The sequence below is a fragment of the Kogia breviceps genome, chromosome 1, assembly GCF_026419965.1.
Source record: "Kogia breviceps isolate mKogBre1 chromosome 1, mKogBre1 haplotype 1, whole genome shotgun sequence".
Lineage (NCBI taxonomy): Eukaryota > Metazoa > Chordata > Mammalia > Artiodactyla > Physeteridae > Kogia > Kogia breviceps.
In genome coordinates, this window is record NC_081310.1 from 101,807,506 (window position 1) to 101,825,652 (window position 18,147).

General features: G+C 41.0%; 1 protein-coding gene across 4 annotated transcripts in view; it reads left to right on the forward strand.

Moving 5' to 3' along the window:
* The window catches only part of TLCD4 (TLC domain containing 4), a 105,645-nt gene that overhangs the window by 27,004 nt on the left and 60,494 nt on the right, over positions 1-18,147 (forward strand). Inside the window, exon 1 of one of the 4 annotated variants that reach the window (XM_059056907.2) lies at positions 14,259-14,594. The exons of 1 other annotated variant lie outside the window; for it this stretch is intronic. The gene's annotated coding sequence lies outside the window, so the exon portion shown is untranslated. Of the gene's footprint in view, positions 1-14,258; positions 14,595-14,830; positions 15,059-18,147 lie in introns of those variants that run through there. 2 more of the 4 variants (XM_067040198.1, XM_059056913.2) reach the window with 2 other exon arrangements.

Below are 18,147 nucleotides of genomic sequence, written 5' to 3' on the forward strand. Positions count from 1 at the left end.
TGAAATTCTTGGAGATAATTTTCTATGAAAACTAGAGAGAGGGCCGAACTCTGGGTCCAGGGTGATGAAGCACAACAGGGGTGTCAGTGAGTTGACTCTTTGTATTTTTATGTTGATTTCCAAATTCAAAGAATGATTGGTTTTTACTGTTGTAATGGTCATTACAAACCAAAGAAGGGCAGATCTACCAAAAAACACATCTAAATATTGAGACACATGGTTTTGAACTTTAGCTCTATTGGTTTGTTTGTCCCCTCTCCTTTCCAAATCAGTATAATAAATGCTGAATCTAGACAGTTGGTGTTTTTAGCTGTTAGTGATAGTTACTTTTTTCTAAGAATTTCTTGTCTGTCTTGCAATCAAAATTTATGCAATTTTAAAAGTTTCCCGTGATGCCCTTACAATGTGCATTCTTTGTTGAAAGATTTAATAATTTGGATTAAGACAAAGTGAATTGAAATTGAGTTCCTTTCACTTGTGATATATTAGAGGGCCTACTTTCCCTTTCTGTACTAATAGAATATTGTGTGCATAAAACTGTGTTAAAAGCCAAATCCTGATAGTTTGTAAAATGTCATCTGGTACAGCACTTCCTGTACAAACCAGAGGGCAGTTTCTCTGTAGGAGCTCTAAAAGGAAAGGCAAAACATTTCTTTAAATCACTTGATTCCCTTTTATTAACTTTAGATAATTGCTCAGAATAAAAAATGAGGGAAAACATGTCGTTCTTTTGCCCTTTTCCACTCTAGAATGTAGACTGTGAGTTTAGACTCTCCCCTAGCCATAGAACTTCCAAGTCTTTTTTTAAAAAATATTTATTTTGGGGGCTTCCTTGGTGGTGCAGTGGTTGAGAGTCCGCCTGCCGATGCAGGGGACACGGGTTCGTGCCCCGGTCTGGGAAGATCCCACATGCCGCGGAGCGGCTGGGCCCGTGAGCCATGGCCGCAGAGCCTGCGCGTCCGGAGCCTGTGCTCCACAACGGAGAGGCCACAACAATGAGGGCCGCATACCGCAAAAAAAAAAAATTATTTATTTTATTTATTATTTTCATTTTTTTTTTGCTGCATCGGGTCTTCTTTGTGGCACACAGGATCTATCAACGCGGCGTGCAGGCTCTTCGTTGCCGTGAGAGGCCTTCTCTCTAGTTGTGGCGTGCAAGCTCCAGGGCGCATGGGCTCTGTAGTTTGCGGCGCGCGGGGTCTCTTGCTGAGGCGTGCAAGCTCAGTAGTTGTGGCTCGTGGGCTCTGTTGTCCTGAGGCATGTGGGATTTTAGTTCCCCGACCAGGGATCGAACCTGTGTCCCCTGCTTTGGAAGGTGGATTCTTTACCACTGGACCAACTGGGAAGTCCCAGAACTTCCAACTCTTAACTGAGTTCCTTTGCTAGCTAAGAAAAGTGGGGAAAATAGGTATGGGGAGAACACATAGAGAGCACCCACCTTGCAAGGTGCAGGGTAAGGTGCAAAGGTGGAGAAGACAGAAACTTTGTCTTCAACCAACTTAAAATCCATGTGTGTTCAGTGATCAAACTCCCAGAACACAATTGTGAGACTCTCAGTTGTGCTTTGGACTCTGATGTACCAAAATGTTGCCACTTCTATTGGTGGTGGGCTTTGATAATTAGGTACTTGTCCAGAACTCAGCTGGACTTTGGGTGAGTATGTGATTTCATTTATTTCTAAGTTCAGAAAATAGTCATTGTTTTCTTACTGACGGCAGCACCTGAGGTAGATTAGAAGATGTGGGAACAAGACTGGAACAAAGGAGACTACTTTGCAGGCAGTTGCTCTAATGCAGATCCTAAAGCTTCTGTGGAGAGAGAAAGGAGTCAAAGGTGACTTCCAGTTGCTGGTGGATCATGTTAGCCATGCAGAGAGATAGACAACCAGTGCAGATAATATTCTCTCTGTCAATTGGTTATATCACCAAACATCCAAATTCTGAAGACCTCACCTTCTATCTGTACATGTTTAGAGAAATAGTGAATTTCATATCTACATCAAAAGAAATAATTTCTATGGTAAAAATATTGACATTTCTTTTTGACTTGGTATATATATTATTTTTGTGAAATGCTTGATTTGTATTTGATTGGAGGAAGAATTCATAGATTAAATTAAATTTCCTAATCCTGATGGTCTTTTGATTATTGATATTATAGTTCCTAATATGCCACATATAAATAGAATTAATAGTTAAAATTTTCTTTACCCGACAATTCATTTCTAACTACTTTTTGTCTATTAAATATTATGTTAGCATTTTGGGACACTCCACATTTTATTACAGAATATATTTGACAAAGTTTGAAAACACTTAATTGTAACAGTCTTTGAATAATTATTTTTGACCTTGTATTTTCTGCCAAGGAGAATTTAAAAATCTGTGACTAGGGACTTCCCTGGTGGCACAGTGGTTAAGAATCCACCTGCCAATGCAGGGGACACGGGTTCAAGCCCTGGTCCGGGAAGATCCCACATACCATGGAGCAACTAAGCCCGTGCACCACAACTACTGAGCCTGAGCTCTAGAGCCCCAAGCCACAACTGCTGAGCCTGTGTGCTGCAACTACTGAAGCCTGCATGCCTAGAGTCTGTGCTCTGCAACAAGAGAAGCCACAGTGAGAAGCCCACGCACCACAATGAAGAGTAGCCCCCACTCGCCACAACTAGAGAAAGCCCATGCACAGCAACAAAGACCCAGTGCAGCCAAAAATAATAAATTATTAATTAATTTAAAAATAAATAAAATAAAATAAAAATCTGAGACAAGAACCACACATTTCCTGTTGGAAAATAAATTTACAAAGGATGATTTCTTTTTTATTAAAACTAGATTGGCTTCTTAGTATATTGCAAAGTATAACAAGTATTTTGAAAAGAGATGGAAATGGATAATTTTTCAAAATTGTTACTTGCTAGAGGGCAAAAATGTTTTGTTTCTACTAAAATGCAAAGAACGCAGGGCTCCAGATTAAGTGGGAGATCTGAATGTAGCATGTGCATTTTCTATATAAACAATAATTATAATTCTCATTCTTGTTTTTTACCTTTTTTTGAATTTTATTTTATTTATTTTTTTAATACAGCAGATCCTTATTAGTTATCCATTTTATACATATTAGTGTATATATGTCAATCCCAATCTCCGAATTCATCACACAACACCCTCCCTGCCACTTTCCCCCCTTGGTGTCCATACGTTTCTTCTGTACATCTGTGTCTCAATTTCTGCCCTGCAAACAAGTTCATCTGTATCATTTTTCTAGGTTCCATATATATGCATTAATATACGATATCTGATTTTCTCCTTCTGACTTACTTCACTCTATATGACAGTCTCTATAACGATCCACAACTCTACAAATGACTCAATTTCATTCCTTTTTACTGCTGAGTAATATTCCATTGTATATATGTACCACAACTTCTTTATCCATTTGTCTGTCAATGGGCATTTAGGTTGCTTCCATGACCTGGTTATTGTAAATAGTGCTGCAGTGAACATTGGGGTGCATGTGTCTTTTTGAATTATGGTTTTCTCTGGGTATATGCCCAGTAGTGGGATTGCTGGGTCATATGGTAATTCTATTTTTAGCTTTTTAAGGAACCTCCATACTGTTCTCCATAGTGGCTGTATCAATTTACATTCCCACCAACAGTGCAAGAGGGTTCCCTTTTCTCCACAGCCTGTCCAGCATTTGTTGTTTGTAGATTTTCTGATGATGCCCATTCTAAATGGTGTGAGGTGATATCTCATTGCAGTTTTGATTTGCATTTCTCTAATAATTAGTGATATTGAGCAGCTTTTCATGCGCTTCTTGGCCATCTGTATGTCTTCTTTGGAGAAATGTCTATTTAGGTCTTCTGCCCATTTTGGGATTGGGTTGTTTGTTTTTTAAATATTGAGCTGCAAGAGTTGTTTATATATTTTGGAGGTTAATCCTGTGTCCATTAATTCGTTTGCAAATATTTTCTCCCATTCTGAGGGTTGTCTTTTCATCTTGTTTGTACTTTCCTTTGCTTTGCAAAGGCTTTGAAGTTTCATTAGGTCCCATTTGTTTATTTTTGTTTTTATTTCCATTACTCTAGGAGGTAGATCAAAAAAGATCTTGCTGTGATTTATGTCAAAGTGTGTTCTTCACATGTTTTCCTTTAAGAGTTTTATAGTGTCTGGTCTTATATTTAGGTCTCTAATCCATTTTGAGTTTATTTTTTTTTGTATGGTGTTAGGGAGTGTTCTAATTTCATTCTTTTACATGTAGCTGTCCAGTTTTCCCAGCAACACTTATTGAAGAGACTGTATTTTCTCCACTGTATATCCTTGTGTCCTTTGTCATAAATTAGTCAACCACAGGTGCATGGGTTTATCTCTGGGCTTTCTATCCTGTTCCATTGATCTATGTTTCTGTTTTGTGCCAGTACCATATTGTCTTGATTCCTGTAGCTTTGTAGTATAGTCTGAAGTCATGAGTCTGATTCCTCCAGCTCCATTTTTTTCCCTTAAGACTGCTTTGTATATTCGGGGTCTTTTGTGTCTCCATACAAATTTTAAGATTTTTTGTTCTAATTATGTAAAAAATGCCACTGGTAATTTGATAGGGATTGCATTGAATCTGTAGATTGCTTTGGGTAGTAGAGTCATTTTCACAATATTGATTCTTCCAATCCAAGAATATGGTATAACTATACATCTGTTTGTACCATTTTAATTCCTTTCAGCAGTGTCTTTTAATTTTCTGCATGCATGTCTTTCATCTCCCTAGGTAGGTTTATTCCTAGGTAGTTTATTCTTTTTGTTGCAATGGTAAATGGGAGTGTTTCCTTAACTTCTCTTTCAGATTTTTCATCATTTGTGTATAAGAATGCAAGAGATTTCTGTGCATTAATTTTGTATTCTGCAACTTTACCAAATTCATTGATTAGCTCTAGTAGTTTTCTGGTGGCATCTTCAGGATTCTCTATATACAGTATCATGTCATCTGCAAACAGTGACAGTTTTCCTTCTTCTTTTCCAATTTGGATTCCTTTTATTTCTTTTTCTTCTCTGATTACCATGGCTAGGACTTCCAAAACCATGTTGAATAACAGTGGTGAGAGTGGACATCCTTGTCTTTTTCCTGATCTTAGAGGAAATGCTTTCAGTTTTTCACCATTGAGAATGATGTTTGCTGTGGGTTTGTTGTTTATGGCCTTTATTATGTTGAGGTAGGTTCCCTCTATGCCCACTTTCTGGAGAGTTTTTATCATAAATGGGCGTTGAATTTTGTCAAAAGCTTTTTCTGCATCTATTGAGATGATCATGTGGTTTTTCTTCCTCAACTTCTTAATATGGTGTGTCACATTGATTGATTAGTGTATATTGCAGAATCCTTGCATCCCTGGGATAAATCCCACTTGATCATGGTATATGATCCTTTTAATGTGTTGTTGGATTCAGTTTGCTAGTGTTTTGTTGAGGATTTTTGCATTAAAATTCATCAGTGATATTGGTCTGTAATTTTTTTTTGTAGTATCTTTGTCTGGTTTTGGTATCAGGGTGATGGTGGTCTCATAGAATGAGTTTAGGAGTGTTCCTTACTCTGCAATTTTTTGGAGGAGTTGAGAAGGATGGGTGTTAGCTCTTCTCTTAATGTTTGATAGAATTCACCTGTGAAGCCATCTGGTCCAGGACTTTGGTTTGTTGGAAGATTTTTAATCACAGTTTCAATTTCATTACTTGTGATTGGTCTGTTCATATTTTCTATTCCTTCCTGGTTCATTCTTGCAAGGTTATACCTTTCTAAGAATTTGTCCGTTTCTTCCATGTTGTCCATTTTATTGGCATAGAGTTGCTTGCAGTAGTCTCTTAGGATGCTTTGTATTTCTTCAGTGTCTGTTGTAACTTCTCCGTTTTCATTTCTAATTTTATTGATTTGAGTCCTCTCCTGCTTTTTCTTGATGAGTCTATCTAATGGTTTATCAATTTTGTTTATCTTCTCAAAGAGCCAGCTTTTAGTTTTATTGATCTTTGCTATTGTTTTCTTTGTTTCTGTTTCATTTATTTCTGCTCTGATCTTATGATTTCTTTCCGTCTGCTAACTTTGGGTTTTGTTTGTTCTTCTTTCTCTGGTTCCTTTAGGTGTAAGGTTAGGTTGTTTATTTGAGATGTTTGTTGTCTCTTGAGGTAGTGTTGTATTGCTATAAACTTCCCTCTTAGAAGTGCATCCCAGAGGTTTTGGATCATCGTGTTTTCATTGTCATTTGTCTCTAGGTATTGTTTGATTTCCTCTTTGATTTCTTCAGTGATCTCTTGGTTATTTAGTAATGTATTGTTTGGCCTACAATGTCTTTGTGTTTTTTATGTTTTTTTCCCTGTATTTGGTTTCTAATCTCATAGCATTGTGGTCAGAAGAGATGCTTGATATGATTTCAATTTTGTTAAATTTACTGAGGCTTGATTTATGACCCAAGATGTGATCTATCCTGGAGAATGTTCCATGTGCACTTGAGAAGAAAGTGTAATCTGCTGTTTTTGGATGGAATGTTCTATAAATATCAATTAAATCTATCTGGTCTATTGTGTCATTTAAATCTTCTGTTTCCTCATTAATTTTCTGTTTGGGTGATCTGTCCATTGGTGTAATAAGTAAGATGTTAAAGTCCTTCACTATAGCTGTTAGCAGTTGCCTTATGTATTGAGGTGCTCCTATGTTGAGTGCATATATATTTATAATTGTTATATCTTCGTCTTGGATTGACCCCTTGATCTTTATGTAGTGTCCTTCCTTGTCTCTTGTAACATTCTTTATTTTAAAATCTATTTTATCTGATATGAGTATTGCTACTCCAGCTTTCTTTCGATTTCTATTTGCATGGAATATCTTTTTCCATCCCCTCACTTTCAGTCTGTATGTGTTCCTAGGTCTTAAGTGGGTCTCTTGTAGATAGCATATATATGGGTCTTGTTTTTATATCCATTCAGTGAGCCTGTGTCTTTCGGTTGGAGCATTTAATCCATTCTCGTTTAAGATAATTATCGATATGTATGTTCTTATTACCATTTCTTAATTGTTTTGGGTTTGTTTTTGTAGGTACTTTTCTTCTATTGTGTTTCCGACTTAGAGAAGTTCCTTTAGCATTTGTTGTAGAGCTGTTTTGGTGGTGCTGAAATCTCTTAGCTTTTGCTTGTCTGTAAAGCTTTTGATTTCTTCATCGAATCTGAATGAGATCCTTGTCCTCACGGTGAGACACAGCCACCCCCCGCCTCTGCAGTAGACCCTCCAACACTAGCAGGTAGGTCTGGTTTAGTCTCCTATGGGGTCACTTCTCCTTCCTCTCAGTCCCAATGCACACACCACTTTACGTGTGCTCTCTAAGAGTGGAGTCTCTGTTTCCCCCAGTCCTGCTGAAGTCTTGCAATCAAATCCAGCTAGCTTTCAAAGTCTGATTCTCTAGGAATTCCTCCTCGCATTGCCGGACCCCCAGGTTGGGAAGCCTGATGTGGGGCTCAGAACCTTCACTCCAGTGGTGGACTTCTGTTGTATAAGTGTTCTCCAGTTTGTGAGTCACCCACTCATCAGTTATGGGATTTGACTTTATTGTGATTGCGCCCCTCCTACCATCTCATTGTGGCTTCTCTTTTGTCTTTGGATGTGGGGTATCTTTTTTGGTGAGTTCCAGTGTCCTGTCGATGATTGTTCAGCAGTTAGTTGTGATTCCAGTGCTCTTGCAAGAGGGAGTGAGAGCACATCCTTCTACTCCATCATTTTGAACCAGTCCCTCATAACTCTCATTCTTGATGCTTCTAACTTCTCATACAGAGTGCCTATAACAGGAACTTCAGTTAGTGATGAACATGATTTAAATCTTGGGTTGATTACAGTAATACTATCACATGAGTGATAGTCATGATGACATTAGGAGATCAATTTGATTGGGACATATAAGGGAGATAATATGTTTGTATATTAAAACAGTACTGTCATGGAAATTGCTCTTGTTTTTTTCTTTTTAGTTACTCTTAAGATAGTTCATATGGCCAGTGCATATGAAAACATGACTAGTGAAGTAGTTGAATTATATCACTACAAAAATTTGATTCTTTTGGAACTGAATATATTTGGCAGAGGATGGAGCTAGGGTAGGAGATGTTTACACTAAGGAATATTTCTAAATTTTAAAATTGTATTTAACTATAGTTATGAATAATTTAACTATCAACTTTATTATTTTTAAATTTGTTCATAGGATGAAGATAGGGAACATACTTGTTCTGATTTTTATCATAATGATATATGGGTTCTTCATATTTCAAATTTCATATTTATATTGTTATTCGTATTGTTAAATTTATTCCTAGGCACTTTATATTTTTTGCTGCAGTTGTAAGTGGAAGCTTTTCTTTCTTTTATTTTGTAAGGGGGTATTGTGTGTGTGTGTGTGTGTGTGTGTGTGTGTGTGTGTATACAAATATATATGTGTATTTATATATGTATATATACACACGTACACAGTTATATGTATACATATATATATCAGATTTCCACAAATTAATTTTATATCCTTCTCCCATACTTAATTTTCTATTGTTTATATATTTTTTCAGTTGATTTTCTTGGGTTTTCCAAGTATATAATCATAATCTACAAATATTAACAACTTTATAATCTTTTTTCCCAGTGGTTATTGTCTTTACTTTTTCTCTTTCACTAGTACCCTTGACTGATACTTCCAGTACCACTGTATTATCAGTGGGAAAGTGGTCATCCCCTTTGTCTTCCTCTTGATCTGAGCCGGAGTCCTCCAGTGTTTCCCCATTAATCTTGAAACTGGCTTTGAATCTTAGAATTAATTTCTAGTCAGACATGACTTCTTTACTGTATCGGGAAAACTGAAAATTTGGTCCAACAGTAAGGTCTATAAATGTCCAACAGTAAGAGATTGTTTAAATACATTATGGTACACCCATTGAATGGAATAGTCTGAGCAATTACACAATAATATGTACTGTTTTAATTCGGTTTTTAGTTTAAAAATCCTAAAGTATATGCAAGTATGCATAGAAAAGTATCTGGAAGGATATTAAACAAACTGATCTAAAAGTTATAAACATATACATAAACTAGTGGTTGTTAACATCTATTTAATTTGTAAAAAAATTTTTTAATTTATGAAAATATTTTGGCACAATTAAAAAATAAGTTAGGAAATTTAAGAAAAATAGATCCATGTTCTTCCCCTTCCTCTGTTTTGGATCCCTTTCTGTTACTTAATTTTTTTTTTTTTTTTTTTTTTTTTTTTTTTTTTTTGCAGTACACGAGCCTCTCACTGTTGTGGCCTCTCCCGTTGCGGAGCACAGGCTCTCGACGACGCGCAGGCTCAGCGGCCATGGCTCACGGGCCTAGCCGCTCCGCGGCATGTGGGATCTTCCCAGACGGGGCATGAACCTGTGTCCCCTGCATCGGCAGGCAGACCCTCAACCACTGCACCACCAGGGATGCCCCTACTTAATTTTTTAAAATCACTTATTCTTTGCAGAGTAGCACTAAAATGATAGTGTACAAAGGGGTTTACAAGATATAAGCTACAAGAAAGAAGAGGACTGGAGAAAAGCACGCAGCAAATGGGAGATCTCAGTAAATTTTGGAAGCCAGAAGTTGGATGGAGTAGAGATGCAGTCATACCTCTGTATCTTTGGGGGATTGGTTCCAGGACCTCCTTTGGATATCACAATCCATGGATGCTCAAGTTCCTTACATAAAATGGTGAAGTACAGTCTGCCCTCCCTATGACCGGGTTCCACATCCACAGAAATGGCAGGCCGACTGTAATTGACTTGACAAAGTGGGAGAGGGGCTAACCTAAGTGCTTGGAGGAGACTTAGCATTTGGAGGTGCAGTGTATGGTGGAAGGCAGGGTTGAGGAATAAACCTGAAGAAGGGGGATTGACCAAAGTTGTTTACAAAGCTCTTGGACCACTGGTTCTCTTCCCCACCTCATACAGCCAGCCTGCACTCATGCACCCCACCCTGACTGTACCACTACCAACACAATCTTTCTGTGAAGTATGAAATTTCTTTTCTGGAGAAAGGAGTTTATTTTTTGATGGAGAGTTCCCATAACAAAAGAGCTAATCAGAGAATGGGAAAGAAAAATATGTTTGAAATAGAAACTTTAGAAGGTTGGAAGATAAAGTTAAGTAATTCTCCTGGTCCAGAATTTCTCAATCTTGGCATGACTGACATTTGGGGCTGGAAATTCTTTGTCGTGGGAGGCTGTCCTGTGCATTGTAACACGCTTAGCAGCTTCCCTGGCCTTTACTCACTAGATGCCAGTGCATGCCCCTTTTTCCTGTGGTGACCACCAAAAATATCACTAGACATTGCCAAATGGCTGGGGTGGGGAGAATCAACTCTCCCTCCCCCCAATTTAGAACCTCTGTCTTAGACAGTAGAAAAGAAAGATGCAGAGATGATCAATCAGATAAAAGGACAATAAATCTAGAGAATAATATTGAAGTCCCAACATCCTAGTAATAAGAGCTCACAAAGAGAGAACAAGAAAATGGGAGGGAGGAAATTAGCAAAGAAATAATAAAAGAAAATAATTGCAGATAAGATCAAAAGAACCCCTGAGTATCCAGCACAATCAATGAAAAAAGAACCATTCTAAGGCACATCACTGTGAACTTTTAGACTACTAGAGATAATGGGACGATTCTAGAAGGAAAAATAGGTCAGATACAGAGGAATGGGAACTAGAAAGGTATTAGACATTGCAGTGGCAACGCTGGAAGTAAAAGACAGTGGAACAATGCTTTTAAAATGCTGAGGGAAAATGATCTTCAGTTTATCCAAATTATCAATCAGGGAAGAGAATAGAATAAAGACATTTTCAGACAGTCAAGCCCTCTAAAAATTTATCTTCTATGCACCTCTTCTGAGTAAGCTACTGGGGTCTGTGCTTTAACAAAGAGAATAAACGAAAAATCATGTGTTTGGGCATTAGAAGATATTATTGATGGGCATTTGATAGTTACGTTGAAGCATCTGGATAAAATTCAGGTTAGGTACATTTTTTTTAAGTGAAAAAACAAAGCAATTTTTAACTCCAGAAAGAACAGGAGATTTTCAAGAAAAGCGTTATCATGGTAACTTACTTGATTCAGCAACACCCTATATTTGTATTGTCAAGATGATACAAACCCTAATTGCTGACTTGAACAAGAGTTGGGATGTGGCTATGTCAGAAGGAAGGGTGAGGGCAAAGTGGGTAGTGGTGTGTATAAAAGAGCTAAATCCTTAAATACCATGACAAGAAGTCAATAAATGATGTCTAAACCTGAAAATCAAGAAACATTGGTATACGTTTATCATTTAGGAAATGAAGAACACTTAGCAGGGTTGTGGGGAACTGGGGTGAAGCTAGGTGGGGGAGAAGTTGGTCAGGGGACTGATGGGACTCCTGGGTGTTTTTTATTAAAAGCCTTTAAGAACCACTTGAATTTTCACTTAACTGTATTACTTTCATTAAAAATAAAAATGCAGACAAAAGTAAGACATATATATTATGGGAAGAAAGTCTCATAAAATAAGAGAACCAAAAGAACACAAAAGACATAGAATCTCACCCACCCAGAGATAACCACTGTTAATATCCTGAAATAGTTTCTTCTTGAAAAATTCTGAAAAACAAATGAAAGTACTTTTAATTATTAAAAAAAACCTTACAAAAATTTCTTAATACACTAAAACTACCAATTAAGGGAAAAGTTGTGCCGGGGGCTATTCATTTCTGACTAAATCAACTTTTCTATCAAAATGTTTGGTGCCATTTTGGTTATAGCTTCACTAACAGAGCAGAATGGAGAACTGAGGCAGTTTCCCCAAAATACTTTTGCTTTAATTATCTTGTAAGTTCAGGAAGGAGCAGCTTTTGGTCTCAGTTTTCCAAATAATTGGCTCTAATTAGAAGTTTAGGAATTTTTGGAAACAGACATTTATCAGGAAAATTTGCCTCAAAAGAATTTTAGTATTTTTTTTCTCTTTTTAAGTATGGAAAATTTCATTTCTCTGACTGTTTCTTTGAACTATTTCAATGAACAAAAGTATAAAAAGTACAATCCAGCTTTGAGACATATTCAAAATGCAGAAAAACTGAGGTAGTAAATACAGAATTTGTGGGAACTGCCCTTGGAAAAACAGTATTGGTAAAACAAAGTTAAGAATAGTAATTAAAGATGTAAATGTGAATAATGAAATGGGCATTTTTGAAGAAATTAAGCTGCATTAAAAATTTGAGGAAAAATGTGCAGTTGATGTATTCTTCTACCTCCTCAGGTCATTGAGTTTTAATTAGTTTAAAAGCTTCAAAATTCAACTAATATTTACCAAACTCCTTTCCTATATCAGGCCTTGTCCTTGATGTGTTTACTTACACACTCTCTATAATCCTAAAACAATCCTGCAGATTTGAGGATGCATTTGTAGAGGCCTAACATGAAGGAGTATGGTGGGATAAGAGTATGCTGGATTCCTGTGGGTTTACTTTGTCTTGGCTACTGCTGTGGGTGTTAGAGAATATGCATATAAAAGATAACCGTGGTGTGTTTATCAGGAAAGAACAGAGCAACTATCAGCCACTGCAGACAAGCACAGGACAGAGTCTGGAGGAGGTAATCTTTTTTTAAAAAAAAATTTATTTATTTTATTTTATTATTATTATTTTTTAAAATTTTGGCTGCACTGGGTCTTTGTTGCTGCATGCAGGCTTTTTCTAGTTGCGGCGAGGGGGGACTACGCTTCCTTGTGGTGTGCGGGCTTCTCATTGCGGTGGCTTCTCTTGTTGTGGAGCTCGGGTTCTAGGCACACGGATTTCAGTAGTTGCAGCATGCGGGCTCAGTAGTTGTGGCTTGCGGGCTGTGGAGCGCAGGCTCAGTAGTTGTGGCGCACGGGCTTAGTTGCTCCCCGTGGCATGTGGGATCTTCCCAGACCAGGGATCGAACCCGTGTCCCCTGCATTGGCAGGTGGATTCCTAACCACGTCGCCACCAGGGAAGCCCCTGGAAGCGGTCGTCTTGATGCAGATTCCTGAGATAATGTGTGTAATCTGTACTTGCAGGGCTGATCCCACTGATGTGCACCTACAACCATCCTGTCCGTGGATAGTTATGAAATACCTGTGTGAGTACATAGACAGGTATGGGGCAAACCAAAGTTGTCAAGGACTATGCACACTGTGAAGCGACTGTGATGGGACAGGTTGTTGTCAAAGGGTATTGGTACCCCGGTATGTCCTGAGAATCTTGGCGAGAAAAAGGGGAACATGCACTTGGGGGCCTGCAAGATCTTCCTCCCTGCTTGACTACAGGGCAGGTTCCTGTCACTGTAGCTTGGAATGGGTTTTGTCTTTTCTAAGTCAGTCTGAAGTCCATTTGCCAAGACACTTCAGAGATGTCTGTGAATTATTATCCCCATTATAGAGATGAAGAAATTGAACCTCAGTGAGGTTCTTTCTAAAAAAAGTATTTATGATTTTTTTTTTTGCAAATTATAACAGCCTAAATATATTTCTTCATTATTTTGTTTTATTCAGAACAATTCTATCTTTTTGATCCAGAACACCTGGAAGTTTTTGAGACGCATTTAACAGGTCAGAAGAGCTACTATTTAACGGCAAACTTTATGCACTGGGCAACTTGGAATTCTCAGCCAGCACCCCAAAAATTCCAAATCCTACTTCCCCACACTGACAGCAGAGGGGCTCCGCGTGTAGGTGCTGTTTTTCAGGGATTCCGGACGAGGCTGCTCCAAAAGAATTTGCCTCTTCCACACACGCCCCCTACCCAGTTTGGAACGCATCTGCAACCCCAAACCAAAAACTGCGAGGGACTTTGGCTAAGAGAGACGTGGCAGGAAAAATCAGCAATTGCCCTTTCACCTCCTTTCGGATAATCAAACCATGCGCTTCATTAACCAGAATTTGGGCATCTAAGGAAAAATGTAAACTCATAATCTGAAAAGAATTTTGGTTACGTGATTAGCCCAGGTACTGACCGCTGCGGAAGCGGACTCAGACCATTGTCCCACTTGCTAGTTTTGTTACTTGCTTTGGAAAGCCGAGGAACCTTACGCTCTGTCCCTGGCGAGGTATGCTCTTCCAGGATCCCACCGCAGCCCGCCTCGGGTGTTCCCGGTTTTGAGCCCTTTCCGGGACCCAAGTTCCAGCACCCGAAGGTCAGCCCTACTGCCGGCCTCGGGGCCCCGGGCCCCGCCCACTTTGGCCTGGGGTCGGAGCCTCCTGGCGCCGGAGCGGGAGCCTGAGCCCGAGCGCCGCGGCCCCTTTAAGGAGCCGCTCTGCGGTAACCCGAGCCCGCAGTCCAGGCGGGCGCGGCGGACGCGGCGGTAGCAATAACCTCCGCGGCTGTTCCTCCCTGCGGCTCGGAGCCCGCGGCTCCCCTGGCTCCCCTGGCTCCCAAAGAGCATCTCGCGGGGCGGCTCTGGCCGGCGCCAGCCCTCGGGCCGGGCCGGATGACCAGGCGACTGTAACCACTCGCCGCCGTCTCCCGGCCCGGCGCACCGCTGCCCGCGCGCGAGTCGCCCCAGGACCCAGCACAGGTGACGCCGTTTGGAGAGGGCTAGGGAGGAGGGCGGGCTCGCTTTGCCCCGTGGCTCTCCTGCGCCGCCGAGCGCAGCCCGCTGGCAGGGGCGCCGCGGCTTCCCGCCCCCGGCCTAGCGCGGCCGAGGGCTCCGGCGCCCGGAGGCTGGGTGGGTGTCCCCGGCGCGGGAGGCGGCCCGGTGCTCCGCGGAGGGCTCCAGCAGGTGTGTGCTGCCGGCTCAGCATCCTCCTAGCCCGGCGGGCTCCGGCGCAACTCTGGGCGCAGGTGGTGTCCCGAGGCCCGCGACCCCAGCGCTGCCCAGACGCCCAGCGTTCCACTCGCGTTTCCCGGGCTGTGTGATTCGTGCTGCTGGGGCTGCATAGGGGGTGCCTTCCGTGTCTCAGCTCAAAGGGGTGGGTGCTTTGGGCATCCAGGGAAAGCTTTCTTGTTAGAGGCCGGTACAGGATCAGGTGCATCAAGTGGGTAAGTCTCCCTCTCTTCCACCTCCCCACTACTAAATAAAACAAGAAGCTTTTATTTACGCTTGCAGTTCTCAAGTGGGTCCCATTTTTAGCTACCGAGTGCTGAAGAGTCTAGTGGGAGAGGGACTGGGCGCAGAGTCAGAGGGAGAAATTGGTTTCTGTTTCCATCTCTACCACTGTATATCCGAGCAAGTTTATTGAACTAAGTACCTCGGTTTACCCAGCCATGAAATGGGATCCGTAATGCTAGCATTTTCCTATCGCCCTCCGTGAAAGCGCTTTGAGTTGTCTAAGTTCATTAAAGGTTCACTGTTGCTAACCAGTATTTTCTTAGTTGTACACATCTGAGTGTGAATGTGGGGCACATTTTTATATGAAATTATAAAATTATTCTTAAAGAGTGATCTTTGATAATGTTTAAATGAATCTGATTCCAATTTGGGGACAAGTTGGAAGAGTCTGTGTGGATGTTAGGAGTTGATGTGTAGTAGGAAAAAAAACTATCACTTTAGTAAAATCTTTACCCATTCATAAACGGAGTTGAGAAAAATGGATCTTAGATTGTGTATTTTAAGTGAGATACTGCTTTGTGAGCACAGGGTATAGTTTGGAATGCAGTTTCATCTTTGTGTAGCCAGTTAAGGTAATACGGTAGAATTAATGCCAGTCCGCTTTTAAGTGTGCTATATGTGAAGCAGAGAATTTCCCCTTGTTTATCTTGTCCTTAAATTGTATGGGTGAAACTAAATTAGAAAAGTGGACTCCTGCAACACTAGAAAATTTGAAAGATTGGCTTGAGGAACCATGGATTTAGTTTATTTGCCATCCTCCTTCCTGTGCCATTAGGTGATCCTGAGGATAATATATTTTGAGGATGCCTTTTTTCCCTACCCCTGCAGCTCCCTTTTGTCATATTACCTCCCTCCAGAGTTTGAATCCTTAGTATGTGATCTTGCGTGAATTTTACCTATCTAGGGTGGACGCCTCACACCCAGCTGCTCAGTCAGTCATTATTTTTTACACTATTAGCTTTCTGTTCCTGTTCCTTTCACTCTAATCCTTCTTTACCTTGTTGGAAAGAAGAATGGCTTTTTGCAACTCAAGCTGTGTACTTCGAGGTGCCTAGGAATGGCAGTGGTCTAGGGGCTGAAACTTTATAGGAAATTCCAAAGAAGGAAGCCTTCTACATAGACCCTAGAGTATGGATGCAAGAGTTGTCCTATCTTTTCCTTCATTTTCTGAAATCTCCATCGGAGAGAGATTCATTTGACTAGCAAGGTAAACAGAGGCCTCCGGAGCTGGGAGCCATCAGAAATTTTAACTCAGTGCTAGATTGGTTAAGAGCTTTCCCAGCTAGGAGTGGGGAAGGAGGAAGAGGCGACTTGGGTGGGGCTGGAGGGCCTGTCCTTCCAATAACCAGGTGACCAGAGAGGTGGTAAAGGAGCCCTGGATTCCTGACTGGGAAATGGGAAAAGGGCCGGGTCGCAGAGAGGGAGAGGTGGGCCTGCGAGGAGAACTCTGGAATGTGCCCTAGATGTGACTTGCCCTTTTTCCTTTTCCCTTTGAGAGTGTTTCTCGCCCTTCAGAGCCTAGCACAGCTGTCCTGCAGTTCTCAGACCTGTTCACTCTCTCCCTTGGTGTTCTAACCGATGCCCCACGTTTATGTTCCTCCCTCAAAGCAGGCCTTCCGTGTAAGAGAGGAAACTGAGCAGTTTGCTTCATAAGAGACCTTCAGACCTCATTGTCTCCCGACTCCCTTCTTGTCGAACTAATGTCCCACATCCTGCAGATTAAGGACTCATTTAGCTTTGTTATCTCTTGGAAGATTAAAAAGTGGGATACTCAGTTTGACTGAGAAAAGTAAACTGAATGGTCTACAGGAAGATACAGAAAGTGAGTTTTTCTGTAGAGGAAGATAATGCATGAATTGTCTGGGTGAGAATTGTGGGCGATTGGACAAGGGAGGGCAGGACCGGGGATGGAGCTGTGCTGGACAGCTTTCGCCCTTGTCCTTGGGAGAGGGAAGGATACCCCCATGGTCCTACAATCACCTCGTTGTGCCTTCTCTCCTTCCATTTGCCTCGTGAGAGGAAGAAGAGAGCAACGTGGAGGTGGAGTAGCCATCTGTTCTCAAGGATGGCAGACAGACTTTAGGGATGAGCTACATTCACCTGGCGTTGGTATCAGGCACTGGATGTATTACATCAGGAAAGTGAAGTTAGTTTTGTGAGAAAATCTAAGGTATTTCAAGAGTGACTGTGGTGATGTTTTTTCTCGTTGGAGATGAAAGGTAGCATACAAAGAAATGGAGTCCTGCTCTTCTGGGTTTGTTATTCATAGTGAGACAGTTGGAGGTGCTGTGAGCAGATCCTGAAAAGAGGGCTAAGGATAGGAAAGGAGTGTGTGTGTGTGTGTGTGTGTGTGTGTGTGTGTGTGTTTGCTCAGAGCATTGGTCTGTTCAAGGAGAAGGCAGTCCTGTGGCTACATGAGAAGGAGCTTGTGAGTCACTCTAAAAGGCCAAGGTTTGTGCAAACATCCGATGAAGAAGACAGCTGGCAGTCTATTCAGAGCTTGAGCCGTCATGGGGAAAGGAGCCGCTGAGCAGCAGGCCCAGTAGCAAGGGGGAAGTCTGACTAGATGGACAAAGACTTGTTTCAGGCATTTCTGGATTACAACACAGTACAATTTTCACATTGACTCAGGGCACAAGTAAGTATATGTGTATCTGAAACAGGTTTCATGAAACAATATGTACCCTTACTGTGTATTGTTTCTATTTTCATTTCTATTTCTACTCTATTTCTGTTTCTATTCTGTGTTCTGAAAAACTCATAACTGTTAATGGGTCACAGTCCACTGTTTGGAAACCGTTTGTCTGATGGATGGAAAAACAGGTTGCAGTGGAGCAGGCTGGGTCTTGGGGTTGGAGACGCTGGAGGAAGTGGGGGGCGCTTAGAGTGGTTGGGAGATCTCTGGACCCCTGTTGGTGGGGACAGGGGGGAGTGTGAGGGCTCCTCTGGTGTCTGGAGGGTGAAGGACTCACGTTAGTGAAAGGCAGCTGGTTGGGCAGGTACAAAATTAGAACTTCCT